Source organism: Psittacula echo (assembly GCF_963264785.1).
Source record: "Psittacula echo genome assembly, chromosome: 2".
NCBI lineage: Eukaryota > Metazoa > Chordata > Aves > Psittaciformes > Psittacidae > Psittacula > Psittacula echo.
In genome coordinates, this window is record NC_137737.1 from 39020792 (window position 1) to 39038450 (window position 17659).

A 17659-nucleotide genomic window follows, 5' to 3' on the forward strand; every position below is an offset into this window, starting at 1 on the left:
ACTGTGTTGAAATCAAAGCAGTTGCAACAGATCAACTGTGTTGCACTGTCTGGTTTTTGGGGCAACACTGATTGCTCTTATGATAAAGGATTTATCTGAAAAAAACTCAAAGGTAGGTCCTTAATGACTCAGCCCTTAATGACAGAGCAGATCTATGTACTAGTAACTGTTACAGCCATCCACCTCGTGTCTGGAAGTATTACACCCTGTATGTATGCACCCTAGGTTGAGAAAGAGACTTGCAGAAACCTTTGGAATACATAAAATGTACATTAGTATGGCGTCAGTCAAATACTTGTGCAAACTTATGACTTTTCAAGGAACTAAGTATTGTAACAGTTGTTACATCCATGCGTCCTGGGTTCAGCAGTAGCAGTCATTTTTCTCCTTCTTGGTGGCTGGTGCAGTGCTGTGTTTTTGACTTTCAGCCTGGGAACAGCACTGATAACACCGATGTTTTCAGTTGTTGCTAAGTAATGTTTACTCTGACCAAGGACTTTGTGAGTCTCATGCTCTGCCAGGGAGGAGGGGAAGCTGGGAGGAAGCGGAGACAGGACACCTGACCCAAACTAACCAAAGAGGTATTCCATACCACAGCACGTCATGCCCAGTATATAAACTGGGGGCAGTTACCCAGAAGGGCTAGACCACTGCTTGGTCAGGCTGGGTATTGGTCAGTGGGTGGTGAGCAGTTGTATTCTCTTCTCTTGTTATTTCCCTTATCATTATTATTATTGGTGGCAGCAGTAGTGGTTTGTGTTATCCCTTAGTTACTGGACTGTTCTTATCTCAACCTGTGGGAGTTAATTTTTAGAGACTTTGATTCATTACATCATTTGCTTTTAGTTGGTGTGATGTCAGTCCTCTAACAGCAGTGTTCTGTGTCACTTCTTCCAAATGACACAGATTTTGGACAGAAGATGTTTCAACTGGCATTCACTATCAGATAAACTCAGAATTAGCTCTAACATGGCACCAAGCAAGGAAAAGCTCTCAACAGCAAAATGCAGAACTACTAAGCATCACAGTGATTCATGAGCAAGCGTATACAGGAGGTAAAATGATAGAGAGCAAGACCTTAAAATATGGTTCCCTAGGGCTTTAGACTATGAAATTGACTGCATTGTCTTCTGTCTCAGTAAAGAAGACAGGGTGTCAGGGCTGGTTCAACAGCTGCCAAAAGAGGGATGGTCTGAAATACCCTTCTAGTAGCTGGTGGTTTTATATGAAGGGTTGGTCCTAAACCTTTATGTGGATAAAATGGCCACATCCTACCTAGCCTGTCCCAGGGGGAGGGTTTCCTCTACTTGACTTTGTGCTGGTGCACTCATTCCTGAGCAAGCCTGTGGTCAAAGTTACCTTTTTCATTTATGTTTCAAAGGTTATTAATCATTCTAGGGGAATGTATGAAGATGGCTCTATTGGTCCTAATATGGGTACATTGACATATATAAACTCCAAATAACTCCAGTGGATTTCAAATATAAGTATTATGGTACCAGTTTCATCATAAATGGTGTGAAGGAGGCTTTGAAGCCAATCACATTGAAAATATCTGGCAGCAACTGACTGGCATACTGCCTTTGTCTTTTTGATGTGTTTACTCCATGAGAGACGTTGCAGAAATATTTTAGTACAATTCCCTTATGAAAATAAGGTATGTTTTACATCTCTTATGTTGTAATGAAACAAAATGAGAGAAGTAAACTCCTATTTAAGTAGTGAAATATGATGTTAATTTGCCCTTTTAACTACTGAGATCTCTGCTAAATCAATATTTATTCATTTACCTATTTTAATCTCCAACCTGTGCAACTCAGTAAAAAGGAAATTAGTGGTCTGGGGCTGGTTTAAACTAAGAAATATAAATTTCTTACTTTTAATTTAATTTCTTTCAGAAAAACTTGCTAAGAATGAGAATAGGGAGATGGAACTTATTTTTTATCCTTTTTTTTTCTCTAAATTAGAGCTAACTAAAAATTTCAGTCTTTCATTCTGGGTTGGATTGAACACTTTAAATTTCAACAGTGGATGGCAATGGGCCAATGGCAGCCCTTTCAGATATTTAAACTGGGCTCCAGGTAAGAACTGTATCTATTTTGTAATCTTTGAATGGATTCTGATAAGACACCAACTAACAAGACTGGCATAGCTACTTTTATTTCAGGAAAGGCCATTTTGAAGATCTAGGTTGTTATTTTAAGAATTACAGTTCCAAATTACGAAGTTCGCTGTGGCTATCAGCTATGGCAGGTTCTTCTATTTTCTTCTCTAAGCAAAGATCTTGTTTATGAAAGCAGAGTATCATTTGGAGTGATCTCTAAACCCACAGATCAGAGATCAGAATTTTTCCAAACCATATTGTCCAAGAGTATGAATATAAACGAAATCTTCCAATGGTAGCAAAATATTTAGAAAAGAATGGCACTATGCTGTGTGGAGAAATTCTAAATATTATTGAGAGGCTTAAAGAGCCAGCTTGTAATTCCTCAATGGTTTACGCAAATTTTCACTGAGCCATCTCAAGGAAGGGAGACAGAGGTGGGTTTGTGGTGCTGCTAACACATAGGGAATTCTTTTGCTTGTTGTTCTTCTGGTCCTGTGTTTGTTTTGTGCCCTGAGTATTTCAAGCCATCTCCTGTTTCAGAAAAGTTACAGGATAGTAAAGGAATAATTAAAATATGCTTCATGTTTCCAAAAATTCTATATCAGGAATCTTCCTTTGCTGTTTACAGAGGTTTTTTACACACTGCAAAGAAAGGAGAAAAACTATCAAAATCTTGAGATATACCGGGGGGATAATAGAACTTAAAACTCATTATTTTTAAAGCTTGGAAGTTTGTGACATGGTCAAGTTCTAGCTGTTCTATCTGTGAGCACCAGGATATCAAGAAAAGAACTAGAAATTTCTCAGCAATATCCTGATACAAAGCCAATGGTAGGTCATTACTTCACTCTCAAAGCATAGACCAAAACCAGCATGCAACAAACTACAGCAGCATTTATGCTGTAGGGGAGGGTTTCTTCATATCTAGTATTGCATAAATCAGAATAAGTTGATGTTTCTACTGATAATATGATGGCTTTGTTAATCTTTTTTATTTAATTTTGCTGTGATTTCCTATTTTCTCTCTTACTCAAAGGAAGTAGTTTCCTACTCCCTGGGAAAATCTGTGGAGTGATGAAATCCAGAAAGAATGTTAAATGGGAAAACCAAGCATGTAATCAGATACTTAGTTATCTCTGTAAAAAGAAAAGCCTCAGTTCCACATCTTGCATCATACCCAAAGGTGGGTTAATTAAATAAAAAGAAAGATTTTTCTTCGACTTCTAGAAAGAACAATCTGTAAAGATCTGAAAATTGTAAAAGACATAAAACATTATTTTTCAACCAAGATGTTAGTAGCCTTTGAAAAACACAGCTACACATGCTCATTCAGACTTTGTGTATTGGTTTTGTCCTCCCATTGTGTAATTGACATTCATAGGATAATATTATTATGTTTTTCCATCACTATTATTCATTCTTGCAGGACAGATAGAAGCTGCTCTGTCATGGTAACCAGCACCCACAATCAAATTTGCATAAATGCATTAGAAATCTTACTCTCATTTGCTCCAAATGAGCAATTGCAGTTACTTTAATATTCAAGAAAAAAATACTCCTCTGGTGACAATAGTATGCAATGCAATACAAGCAGAGCAGAAGAAGCAGCAGTATTGATACAGGCTACATTTCAGTCATGGGCCATCCTGACCTATAGCTTTGATGACAACAACATGGCTATTAACATGCCACAGACATGAGGGATCCCATGTCAGCAGATCCCACAGACAGGAGGGATCTGCTGGAGGCTGTCATCTTGGAATCGTACAAAAGCTGCTTTTAAAGAGGTGGTTATATTAAAGTAGAGAAATAATTTCAGAGAATCTTTATTCCAGCATTAACCTTAACAAAAAATGCAGGATTCTATTTTAAAAGCAAGCTTAAGGTAAGCTTTTAAAGATATTTAAGGATACAAGTAATAAAAAAGCTACTGAGTTAATATGAAGAGGAGATTTCCAGCTCTGGGCTAATTTGCAGTGCTTACTAACCTGCAGTTTCCAAGGAATTACTTCACACTTTTCCATATCTGAAAATAATGTGAGTCTTTAAGAAGACATGGAACAGAAAGCAAAGCCTAATGTTAGCCGCCACAGGCAGAATGAGAGACCATGGCACAGGCACACTGACTGAACTGCTCTGGGGGACAAAGAGGGCAAAGACTGATGTCTTCTCGAGTCTCTCTTCTGTCCCAGAACATTATTTCAAATTGCATTTCTGACAGAGTGTAGGCATTTTTCAATGATTCTTTGCTTAAGGAGACATAATTCTATTTGCATATTTAACATACTGTGCCTTAATGATATTTGTTTTTCATTTGAATGTATTTTGCATTTCTAACTACAGCTTTATGTTTATTCACATAGTCCCACTTTTGTAAAGAATGCTCAAGGGATCTCATTCTAGTGTCCTTTATTTTCCTCCCACAAAATTGCTCTGAAAAATTGCACTTTGATTTTAAAGGAATTGAGAGCTAACGAGTACACAAACAGTTGGTGGCCACGCGCAGGTCACTGCTACAGCATTCAGTAGGAGCCTAGAATATGGAAAGATGCTCTGACTTCATGTAAGAAGCAAGATGGAGATTTGGCAAGTGTCCACAATGTTGCTAAATATGGCTTTCTAGTGTCACAGCTTGGTTACAGTGAGTATATATGTAGGCCTGTATTGTGAGGTGATCCTGCCCCTCTGCTCTTGTGAGGCCTCACTTGGAGTATTGTGTGCAGTTCTGGTGTCCTCAACATAAAAAGGACATGGAACTGTTGGAACAAGTCCAGAGGAGGGCCACGAGGATGATCAGGGGGCTGGAGCACCTCCCGTATGGAGACAGGCTGAGAAAGTTGGGGCTGTTCAGCCTGGAGAAGAGAAGGCTGCATGGAGACCTCATAGCAGCCTTCCAGTATCTGAAGGGGGCCTACAAGGATGCTGGGGAGGGACTCTTCATCAGGGACTGTAGTGACAGGACAAGGGGTAATGGGTTAAAACTTAAACAGGGGAAGTTTAGGTTGGATATAAGGAAAAAGTTCTTTACTTCAAGGTTGGTGAGGCACTGGAATGGGTTGCTCAAGGAAGTTGTGAATGCTCCATCCCTGGCGGTGTCCAAGGCCAGGTTGGGCAGAGCCTTGGGTGGCATGGTTTAGTGTGAGGTGTCCCTGTCCATGGCAGGGGGGTTGGAACTAGATGATCTTAAGGTCCTTTCCAACCCTAACTATTCTATGATTCTATGATTCTATATAAAAATTATAAAGGAAAGAAAATAATTTCAAAACAGGAAAGGAACAGATTTTCTGTACCCTGTTCCTACGGATGTTCTGAGTTGGCTTATTTTTCCAATCAAGAATTTTTTTCCAGAACTGACCTTTTCAGGAAATCTTATTGGTCAGCACAGATTTCTCTGAGAGCAGGAAGAAGCAGGGGTGTTCTACTGATACTCCTACTTTCCCCACTAACAACCACTGACTGGATTCCTCTTGGCTCATAAAGTCTCCTCAGACATTGCACTTAGGCAGGGGCAGCTTTAGGGAGCTGTGCTTGTGCGTGATTTGATTTCCATATTGCAAGATTTTTACATTTCATTACGTCAGATCCCACAGCTCTGGAAGGCTGGAGCTCCAGCTCCCTCCCGGATGAATCACTGGCTCATTCTGGTGCAGTTTTCGCAATCCCAGTCTGAAAAGCACTAGCAAATAGCAGTTTTGAAAAGTCATATACACCTGCAAGAGATGGAAACAACAATCTCAATGCCATCCTTTAAACAAAAAAGGACTTCTGTAGGAGCAAACAGCAAAAAAGCACACCTTTAATGTATTAAGAGGTCAGCCCAGTCCCATCTTTTTTAGCTTAGCTGCGACAAATTTAACATCAAGTATTTATACACAAAAGAGCAGAGCTAATTTCTGTATTGAAATATCTTTCAATTTCACATAACCTTGTATTTGTCACAGGGTTGGAAAAGATATGGTTTCCACTGTTACTTGGTGGGTTCTGCACTTCTGACATTCTCAGAAGCAAACAAGACGTGAACAGAGCAAAAGTTATCTAGCTACTGTGGAAAGTAGATATACTTCAAAACCAGTGCTTTTGATGAACCAACTTGCAAAACCTTTCCTGTTTTAGAACTCTTTAAAGTGCTTTATCAGGTCTTTTTAAAAATATTGTAGTAGTAAGCCAAATAAATCATCTATGCAGGGAAAAAAAAAGCCCAAACAGACTCTGTTTTAGGGCTTTCTACTTAATCTGTTATTCCCATTCTGGAGGTTCATGAGTGTTGTCTTATCTTTCAATTCCTAATTAAAGCAACTTTTGTGAGTTTTTATTGTTTGGTTTTGGTGCATGTTTTTTTGTTTGGTTGGTTTCCTTTGTTTTGTTTTCTGTTGCAAAGTAGTTGCTACAATTTTAACCTATTTATGATAGGAAACCTTTACCAGAAATATATTCCTAAGGTACCTTCTAAGCCAAATTCTAAACAAACACAGCAAATCTTCCACAGGACCTACTGTACTACAGCCAAATGTATTGTCTCCAACCTAATCATACCTCAGTCAGGTTTTGCAAGTTTCATGGCTTCTGAAGAGCATGACTGCTTTCAGAGGTGGTGGCTACCAAAGCTGACAATTTGGTCCTGACTTGGTGGTCTGTTTGAGGCACCTCAAAGATCTGGAAAGACAAGGAAAATAATAGAATACAAGTAGAAGCCCATGTGAGTCGTTTCTTGTGACATTTCACAGAACTGGGTGGAAAGGAGAAAGTTGTCCCTCACCAAATTCTTTTGACCACACTTGAAAGACTGCTGAGGTTTCACTTACAATTTCCTAGGGCTCATACTAGCACAATAATGATACCTCTATTTGCACCACTTAGATTAGTATTGCAAGGTAATAAGTCATGAAAGAACATTCTTTTCCACTTCAGAAATTAGCAAGCCTTTCTGATCAGTCTGATGGGGCTGAGGTCTGATAAATATTTCTGGATCAGTCTCTCCAATGCAGAAGAACGAGGGAGTTTCAGGTGGACCAGTGGTGAAATTCCTCTCTTCACACACTGGAACACAGCAATGCCAGGTAAGCTCTGTACAGGCTCAACCCTTGTGATAGGATGTAGCTGCAATTCATGTAGCCTTTGCTTTCATTCCCTAGTGTTAGAAATAAGAATAAACACTTCCTTTTGTGCTTGTAGTTGCAGGTGGCCAACACCGTCAGACCTTGTGTTTGATTCCAGTGCAACAAGCACTGTCACAGCTGAGTGTCAGGTGTTGTGTAAGTCGACCTCCTGCAAAGTTGTACAGAAACAGATTTTTTTGTAGGACAGACTGAAGGCGATACTGCACAGGAGTTAACAATGTCCATGAGTGTAGGGATTGGCACACGGAAGATCACGTGATGTGACGGGAAGCTGCTAGGAGGGACAGGAACCAGCTGACTCTGGGGAGGTGCTTGGGTGGCAAATATAAGGATTGTAACTGCACAATAAATTGTTGTTGACCCGCATTCCATGAATGCTCTATATCTCAGCCCTAGTTCGGAGGGAACTGGTACTTCCGTCCCTCACCACACGAGTAGCAAGAAACTACACATGAGCTCTATTTTTTTCCCAAAATTTTTAACACCAGTTAACAACAACTCATCAGATTGAGGAAAAAAAAGGATTATTTTAACCCACAAAGCGTATATTGAGAAATCAGCAGTGAACATCCAGTTGTTTTGCATGTGCATTTCAGCAAAACTGATTAGCATCTATATGGAAACTCTTCCATGTAGAAAAGTATGTATGTATGTACGTATGCATTAAAGCATAATATTAGCTAGTTATGCCTTAAAACAAACTTGTTGCACTTGATATCAGCCTTCTTGAAATATGAGTACCTGGATGTTCAAAACCCCTAAGTAGTTTTCAGGCCATCTGTTACATATGTAAATAAAATCAAGTGCTATTTCCCTGTGATTTCCCTGAGGTGGCAAGATAAGGAAGATTTGTATTCTAAAGCTGAAAATCTCTGGTTTTGGCAAATATGTGTCTGTGAGACTCATTGGCCTATATCTGGGCTCTGGTGGGAAGCATTAAAAATAATTTTATATCCAGAATGGCTTTTAATCTGCATGATCTGCATTTTCTTTTTCATAATTTTCCATGAATAAAAGCAAAGGTCTCATTTCTCATACAGAAATTAAGACTTTGGTTTTACTCATTTCTTTTCCATATCGCAAAGGAAAAGAGTAAGGCTGTGTTGCCATGGGAACTGGAATTGCAGCTGGATAATGGGATGCTGTTAGCTGTGAGAAGACAGCAAATTATCTTTGCAAACAGCAGGCAGCAGGAGTGCTGCCTCCTGCTCCGACAGTACGGGTCTCTGCAGCTGCCTGTGCTGAAGGCTGGGATGGAGCTGCCCAGACAGACTCATGCTTCAAAGTAAATATGTGTCTACCTTCACTGTGAGCCTGAGCACGGGGCAGCCCAGAGATCAGTGCCCTGACCACCAACAGTAGTCAGGGACAAGGTGCTGGGTCAGCTTTTGGAAATGATCTTCTTTATAGTATTCAAGGGCAAAAAACCTCATGAGAAAATGCAGTGAATATAATGAGAGTCAACAACAGAAAACCTGAAAAAATGAAAACAGAGTCCTAGGAATATGCTTTCTTCTATTTAAATGCCAGGAGAGAGCCTCACCTAATTTATTTGCTTCCAGGAATTTGGGACTTCAGAAAAGCATAGCTTTCATTTGCACAAGACTATATTTCTAGGAGAAAAATCGTGGAAACCCGGCCCTCCACCAACCTTTTCTCACATAGCTTGTGATACTTTTAGTGATACTTTTAGATCCAAGTTTAGTTTGACATTGGTGACTCTTCAGCAAGTAAAAGTTTGGGCATTCTCTTGACTTAGCTAAAAATGCCTTTAGTCTCCTTTCTGAAGAGAAAAAAAAAAAAAGAAGAAAGAAGAGGCAAAATAGATCAAGTTAAAAGTGAGGATGCAGCAATGCACTTCAGGTCTTTACAAAAATCTCTCTCTTTCTTTCTTGAGACTTTCTGCCTGTTGGGAGGCCAGAGATGTTTCTAGCCCTGTATTTATAAGCGTCTCAACTTCTGTGTCACACAATTATTGTAACTAACATTATTGGTTCTTCCAATAACCAAGTTATTGATCATCCTTTCACCAGAACGTCAAGGATCCAGTTCCTTACTTCAAGAACACATGTACTTCATAATACAAAGTGGAGATATTTGTATGCTTGAACCACCATATAAAAATCTCTTCCTCAGTCAGGGTGAGCACCTTGCCAAACAGCTTTCACTATCCATACTATCTTTTCTGTTGCAACCTATTGAGTTCCCTCTACTGTCCATTTCTCAAAAATCTCCTACTTTCTGCTGCAAAATACCACAACTGAGCTGTTCTATCTTTCTTTGAGCCTTTCAGTGGTCAAAGTTCCAATTATGTTATGAATTATTTTTTTATTCCCTATACTCTATTGTGATAACTTTTGTCCTTGTGTTTAATATTATAGATCTTGAGAGAATAAAGAGGTGCTAAAGTGATACTGATTTTAATTACATAATTACATGTATTAATATGTACCAAAATTTACACATTTAGTAATCTATTCCTTTTATTTTCTCAATATTTTTCTGTGAGAGAGGGAAATCAAAAGAAGCCTTGGTTTGAGGCTGAAAAACTCTGTAGAGAAATAGGAAGAAATCTGGTGACAATCAACTTGAGAGAGGATCAAATTTTATTATGGCAATTAGCATTGTAAGTACTTGTACAATTCTTTTTCATGTTCAGGCTATGTTACGTAAGAATTTCTTCGAAACATATGTGGAACTGGGCAAGTGAGTGAATAAACAAAATGAAACTTTAAATTAAAATTGAAATTTTTCACTTGGAAATATCACCCTGAAACAACGCTTTAGAAAAAAATCGTGAATACTTCAAAAAGGCCTTGATAGTTTTGAAATTTTTATCCCTGGTTTTATCCTGTTTGTCCTCCAGCTCTTACCAACTTTGTACATGTTAGGAACACTCTTGAAAGGAAGGCAATAAAATGTTCACCTCTAACTATGCCTTTTTGAGCTGTTGCAATTAAATTTTAACCAATGCATTAAAAAAAGCCCCTGTGTTAGCATGTAATGTAAACCAAAATCCAATGTAAAAATTTTATGACTATAAACTGAAGACTCCTGAAATCAAAGAGAAATTTGTTTTATTTTTTGTTAGTACTGTGGATGCCATGTTTTTCCCACAATAAGGAAATTATGCTATTATTTTCCCCCAAAATTAGACTACTACATTCTGTATTCTGTAATGTCAAGACATCTCAATGATACATAATATATAGCTATTTAACTAAAACTGCTTCACTTAGTCATATATCTAGGTTTAATTTCTCAAATAGATGTAAAATTATCAAAAAGAACAGTTTTCTTGACCTCACCCTTCATTTTATTATTTTTTCAGTATTGTGAGACACTGAAGCTGTTTTTACTTGTTTGTTAAGTCTCTTTGCTTTGGACTATGAAATCATTGTGAAGGGAAATCTTTATGTTATGAAGTGAATGAAATAGGACTATTTCATCTGGTCCATAGGTACAACAAGATAAATAGCATGAACTATTAAATAAACTACATAGAAAATGTCAAGAAGCACCCACAAGGATGGAAGCCTGAGGTAGTTCTGTGCTACATCACTCGTCCTTTAAGTTCCATTCAAGTACAGCAAGTCTTGTCTCAAAACAGAGCTCCATGAAATCCCTTGACAAAGTGCAGGTGGTGAGACTGGCTATGGGCCAACAATGCAGGAGCAGCTCCCAACTCAAATGTGACAGAAAGCAGCATGTTTCTATGCTTTCCAACATTTATATCATGGTCCTTCTTTCTACACTCATGTAGCTATAGTGTATAATTTATTTTAGGGATAAAGGACTGCACACTCAGGCTTTCTGAATCAGTTTATTTCTCTTAAATGCTGATGAAGGATTTGCCTGGATTGATGGTTCCTCTGTGAGTACTTATTTGCTGGATATTATTTGACTTTATGTCCTTTAGAATATATAGATTTTCATATTTTTATGCCCTTTTCCCAATCTCTTTTAAACCTTCAGCAGTGCATGGCAGCCCTTTATCTATATCAGCTGAACAACTGCAGTGTTCAGTGATGCCATTGTCTTAACACAATAAAGGAAGTACAAAATTGGTTCTGTTTCATTCCTGGTACTATGTTATACCCCGTCTTTCACGGACCATGCTCTTAGATCTTCATAGCATCTCCAGCTGGGCACTGCTGTATGTCAGAACAGAGAAGGCAGGTTGCCATCTTTCACAAAGTAAGATAAACAAGACTCCCTCCATCCATCAGTTTTCCCTTCATCAGACACATGTTTTTCTATAGTGTGTAATTTTTACACCTTCTCCTGGGATTGATAGGGAAAGTAAGCTGATCAGCATGACTTTCACAGCCCTCTCAGCCCTATCTGAACTCCTATTGATTCTATAAACTAGGTACCTGAGATGATGAGATCCTGAGGAGAAGCCGTGTTACAATGGCAATCTCAATTACTTCTACTCAGTTCTAACCACATAGTAATTGAGATATATTTCCAACATAGGTAATTTATGAGAACTAGGATGAAGATGAACCCAACAACTACGAAGAAATTGAAGACTGTGTTATGTTTAATAAATCACTCAAAATGTGCTGGAATGATTTGCGCTGTGAACATTTACTTAATTGGATTTGTGAAACAAAAAAAGTATAATGACTTCCTCATTTAATTGAAGCAATAAACTCATGTTCAAAACCATATTGTATGGATTTAAACAAATTGAAAGGAAGAAAGATATTGGGAATTGTTCATTTTAAAATCAGTTGCAGTGAAGGGAACACATAAAGCAAGAGGAATAAATTGAGATATTTCAATTGTACTCAAATGAAGAAGCTTAAAGATATCCTTATATATTTCTGGCTTTATCTCTTCCTTCAATGACTTGAATAAATTTACAAGGCAGTCCTTATCTCCTCTCTTTTTATCTCCCCTCTGTATTTCTATCATCTACTTCAGGCTTACCCAGGAAAGCCAAAGATGCAGGACACCAGAATTCTCTGTACAAAAGAGAAAAAAGCTTTGTTTCCTACTGTGAAATGAATAGTGAGAACCAAAGCAAGCGACCAGTTGCTATAGGAACCGGGAATTCTGAAAAAGAGGTCAAAAGTAGAGACTGGTGTACCCTTGAAGGACTCCCGCATCCACTAGCTTTGCCTGGGAAGACAGACCCTAACACTAGGCCTCCTGCACCTGATGCCAGGGCACAAAATAGACCAGATGAACATGTGTTGGGGTGCCTGCCAGAAGGAAACAGGGTCTTCATGGGCTAAGGACCCCAGGTGGTAGCCAATAATAAGAGAAACTTGCCTTGCTTACTCAGTTTTTATATCCCTGCTTCCTGGTTGTAAACTGAGTACTTGTGTGCATCTTCATGGAGATCCTTAAAAGCTTCTTGAAATTAAAAGAAAGTTGGACGAACACAGGGAACTAGTAGGATGTGAGGCACAATTGGGAAGGGAAGGGAGAAGCAGTTGCCTAAAAAAGTAGTGAGTATTTGTAATATTTGATTACTCTGCCAACAGTTTCCTTTGAATAAGGCACCATGCTAACATGGAAAACTTGCTTAAGAGAAAAGGAAGAATAATTGTTCCCTTGTGGGTAGATTAGTCATACAAATGCACCATCAAAACAATGACTTTTGTGTACCAGTATTTGAAGCAGTACATCCTGTGCAGCCCTTTCTGGTATGCTGAGCACTGCTGCTTTGTGCAGATGTGGCTCTCTGCTCTTGGTGGGATTACTCAAGAAACCACAACATAAAGACTCTGATCAGTTAATCTTGATCCTAGGTGACCTTTCAAAAGTAAAAAATAGACCTTGCTATTGTGATTCTATATTATATGATCATCGTGAGTGTTAATTCCCACATGCTCGCTTAAGACACGTTTACTTTAGATACTCCATTTTTTTGAAAAACAGGAACATTATGTTAGAATTAAAAAGTAAAATAAAAATGAGATTAAGAATGTAAATTCATCATGAAGACAGATGAATTATTTTAGATCTATTCTTCACTCAGTACTTAAGAAGAAAATGTTTAAAAGCTCCGAACTGAGGAATTCTAATCATTTTTTCATTTGTTTTCTTATTTCCCATCTAAACTGTTCTTGTTCCACCAAATCACAGAAGAAATGGCAAAAGAACAGAATTATTAGCCTTTGTGAAGAACAGGATAACAGGCATCCAAATGAAAGCAGAACTACCTTTGAGGTGGCTCTAGGAATCACAACAGGTTAATTACTTCCTCCTGGTCCATCCTGTAATCAGAAGCTTGGGTTTGGTATCTACTAGCTCTCCAGGACTCTTAAAACCAGATTTTCCTAGTAAAGCTCAAGCCATCAGGATAGGAGGAATGGATCTAGACACAGGAAATTAGGTGCGGTATTAATAAAATACCAGCATTAAGTTTTCAGTACTTGTGAATAGTTTACTACTATGTAAGTAAACCTGAGGATTTACTATATTGGCTGGATTATGTTGTTTGGCTCTATTCTTATGAATATAAAACATTAACAATAGCATGCAAAGTAAAAATACTAAATAAATTTTCAAATTGATGTATGCTTCTTCTACAAAGCGTTTACTGCACATCCTGGATTGTTTAATACAGCGCTGTTGGATATACATATATGTAAAGATACATATTTTTCACTAGAAAATTATTTCTAAAGTATGTATATTTTTTTTTTTATTTAATCCAGTGGTATTTGCTCTAAAATCTTGAAAATACATTAAATAATTCATAGTTCTTTTTATTTTTTTCCCCTTTTGTATTATACAAAAAATTTGCAACTACATAAAGCAAACCTCTCTGGATTTTTTCTGTATTTAGGATGTTGCTCATGATGATCTTTTATTTTCTAGGTACACTGCTAATACCTGAACCAAATTATAAACTTGGTAGGATTTTTTTCCTCTTTCAAAGAAAAGTTTATTGTATAGTTTTCAGGCTTTGCACAGACCAGATATGAATGTAATATTCTTTATCTTTTAGAATATCAAGCCACCCATGATGGATGGAATATATATTAAGATAGGCAGTACTATTTCAGCAAAGAACGTGTCCATGTAGAAGAAGCATGGAGAACTTGTGAGAAGAAGTTTGCAAATCTTGTTGTCATTGAGAATGAAAGTGAAAGACAATTTCTATGGAAATATGTAAGCACTAAGCCTATTAATTATAATTGAATTCTGAAGCAGAGCAGCTGATAAAATAGATAGAACAGCATATGAATTTAGCTAGGCTGGAGTCCTGAAATATTGTCCTACATTACTTATGTATATAGCAATATCTTTGTCCAAGGCCTATACAGAAATTACTATTGCTTTTCATAGGTAGAAGAAAAAGACACGCAAATGTTAAAGGTGCAGCAAGGGGTAGTTCCAGACCCAGGTTTCTGATCTCTTCTAAGATAGTGTTCAGCACAGTGATTATTGCTTTCTTGTGTAGTTTTCCTCATGTTTCCCATATCCCTGTGACTGCTTGAAATCTGGGTCTGAACCTGCCTGAGACTCTAATACTGGGGAAAAAAAACAACCGAAACCAAACCACAAAAAGCATTACCCCCACTCCTCCACCCCCAACAGAATAAAAAAAGTCACAGGGATGGTTAATGGGCTTCCAGATTTTTGCTTGCTGTTGAGGAATTGTTTAGAGTTTAACTGTTCATCACTTTTGGTTTAGTTTACCTCAGAAGTCCAAGTGGAATCACATTTAATTGGCTTGGTTGTCAGCTTTGGTAAGAAATTCAGGTGAGTAAAGGAAAATTGGTAACTGATAACAAATAATGATAATTTCACTTTGCTCTATGACAGCATTCGTGTGTGCTTTCATTTCACAAGTTAATAACTTGTGCAACTGACTTCTGGATAGTTTTCAGGAGAAGCCTCAGATCAGAAATGTTAAATTCTTCTATAGTTAAGGAGAGCAATGTGTTTTCCTTGCAAATCTGGAAAAGCAATACCAGTATAAGTTCATGACTAAGATACATTTCACTTAATGTCTTACACTAAGAGAACTGATTTAAACAACTAAGCAACCCTTCACATGTAGTTGAGGAGAACCAGCTAATTTCAGGATGTTATTCAGCTGATCTACTTTAGACATCAACCTTAAAATGAGATTAACTCTGACCAGTTCTCCAGTGGTTAGAGAGAAAGATTCTGATACAACGTATCACAGTATCACAGTATCACAGTATCACAGTATCACAGTATCACAGTATGTTAGAGATTGGAAGGGACCTCGAAAGATCATCTAGTCCAATCCCCCTGCCAGAGCAGGAACACCTAGATAAGGTTACATAGGAATGTGTTCAGGCGGGTTTTGAATGTCTCCAGAGAAGGAGACTCCACAACCTCCCTGGGCAGCCTGTTCCACTGTTCTGTCACCCTCGCTGAGAAGAAGTTTCTTCTCAAGTTTAAGTGGAACCTCTTGTGTTCCAGTTTGTACCCATTACCCCTTGTCCTATCATTGTTTGTCACTGAGAAGAGCCTGGCTCCATCCTCGTGACACTCCCCCTTTATATATTTATATACACTAATAAGGTCACCCCTCAGTCTCCTCTTCTCCAAACTATAGAGATCCAGCTCCCTCTGCCTTTCCTCATAAGGGAGATGCTCCACTCCCTTAATCATCTTAGTTGCCCTACGCTGGACTCTCTCCAGCAGGTCCCTGTCCTTCTTGAACTGAGGGGCCAGAACTGGACACAATATTCCAGATGCGGTCTCACCAGGGCAGAGTAGAGGGGAAGGAGGACCTCTCTCGACCTACTGACCACCCCCCTTCTAATACACCCCAGGATGCCATTGGCCTTCCTGGCCACAAGGGCACAGTGTTGGCTCATGGTCATCCTGCCGTCCACTAGGAGCCCCAGGTCCCTCTCCCCTACACTGCTCTCTAACAGGTCGTTCCCCAACCTATACTGGAACCTGGGGTTGTTCCTGCCCAGATGCAGGACTCTACACTTTCCCTTGTTATATTTCATCATGTTTCTCCCTGCCCAACTCTCCAGCCTGTCCAGGTCTCACTGGATGGCAGCACAGCCTTCTGGCGTGTCAGCCACTCCTCCCAGCTTAGTGTCATCAGCAAACTTGCTGACAGTACACTCAATTCCCTCATCTAAATCATTGATGAATATATTAAATAATACTGGTCCCAATACTGACCCTTGAGGCACTCCACTAGATACAGGCCTCCAACTAGACTCCGCCCCATAGACTACAACTCTCTGGCTTCTGTCCTTCAGCCAGTTCGCAGTCCATCTCACTACCTGATCATCCAGGCCACACTTCCTCAATTTAGCTATGAGGATGCTGTGGGAGACTGTGTCAAATGCTTTGCTGAAGTTAAGGTAGACCACATCCACCGCTCTGCCATCATCCATCCACTGTGTTATTTCCTCATAAAAGGCTGAGGTTGGTCAAGCATGACTTCCCCTTGGTAAAGCCATGTTGACTGCCCCTCATAACCCTCCTGGACTGTGGCTGGGTTGCTGAGGGTTTAATCAGACTAATGCCAAGTCATATGAGCTTGAAGCAAGAAGTGTAAACAACATCTCACCCAATAGCTTTCTGAAATTGCTGGTAGGGAAGTTGTTTTAGAAATGTATTTGTAGAAGGCTTCCAGGAGGACATCATTCTGGGATGAAAGGGAAATTTGTGCATTGGTGAGAATTTGAGGTTTCAGTCTTGTCAAGACCATAAAAAGCCTTCCCTTTGAGGATGGCATTTTTTATCCCACCTCTGGCAAAATGGAATGCTGGTGGGACTTGGATGTGATAGTACTAAACATATGAGAAGCAGCAGTAATGTTGTGGACATTTTCTCTCCAGTATATGAAGAGCCATTGCCCTCTCATCACTGCTAATGCCTTCTTACCCCCTTGCCTCAACAGACCTTGTAACAAAATGACTGCTAGAGATCTGTTCGGCAGCCATTGTCACAGTATCACAGTATGTTAGAGATTGGAAGGGACCTCAAAAGATCATCTAGTCCAATCCCCCTGCCAGAGCAGGAACACCTAGATAAGGTTACACAGGAATGTGTCCAGGCGGGTTTTGAATGTCTCCAGAGAAGGAGACTCCACAACCCCCCTGGGCAGCCTGTTCCAGTGTTCTGTCACCCTCACTGAGAAGAAGTTTCTTCTCAAGTTTAAGTGGAACCTCCTTGTTTCTTTCAGCTGGCTGGCTGGGACTTCAGTGAATTATGTTGCCTGGGCTTCAAAAGAACCCAATTTTATGAATAATCCTGAAAACTGTGTGATAATGTCAGATTTTGATCCTTCTGGCTTTTTGGGTTTTAAGCAGGAGGTGTCAGAAAAGTTACCACAGGGATAACTGGCTTGTGGCGGCCAAGCGTTCATAGCAGCGTTGCCTTTTGATCCTTCGATGTTGGCTCTTCCTATCATTGTGAAGCAGAATTCACCAAGCGTTGGATTGTTCATCCACTAATAGGGAAC

At 39.1% G+C, this 17659-nt stretch overlaps 1 pseudogene across 1 annotated transcript; it reads left to right on the forward strand.

Annotated features, from left to right (window-relative positions):
* Positions 1-79: 79 nt before the first annotated feature.
* LOC308216910 (macrophage mannose receptor 1-like) lies at positions 80-11853 on the forward strand (annotated as a pseudogene). Its single transcript has 7 exons — positions 80-112; positions 6049-6178; positions 7023-7173; positions 8322-8509; positions 9723-9850; positions 11011-11098; positions 11704-11853. The product of its transcript is annotated as a macrophage mannose receptor 1-like (transcript).
* Positions 11854-17659: the final 5806 nt, after the last annotated feature.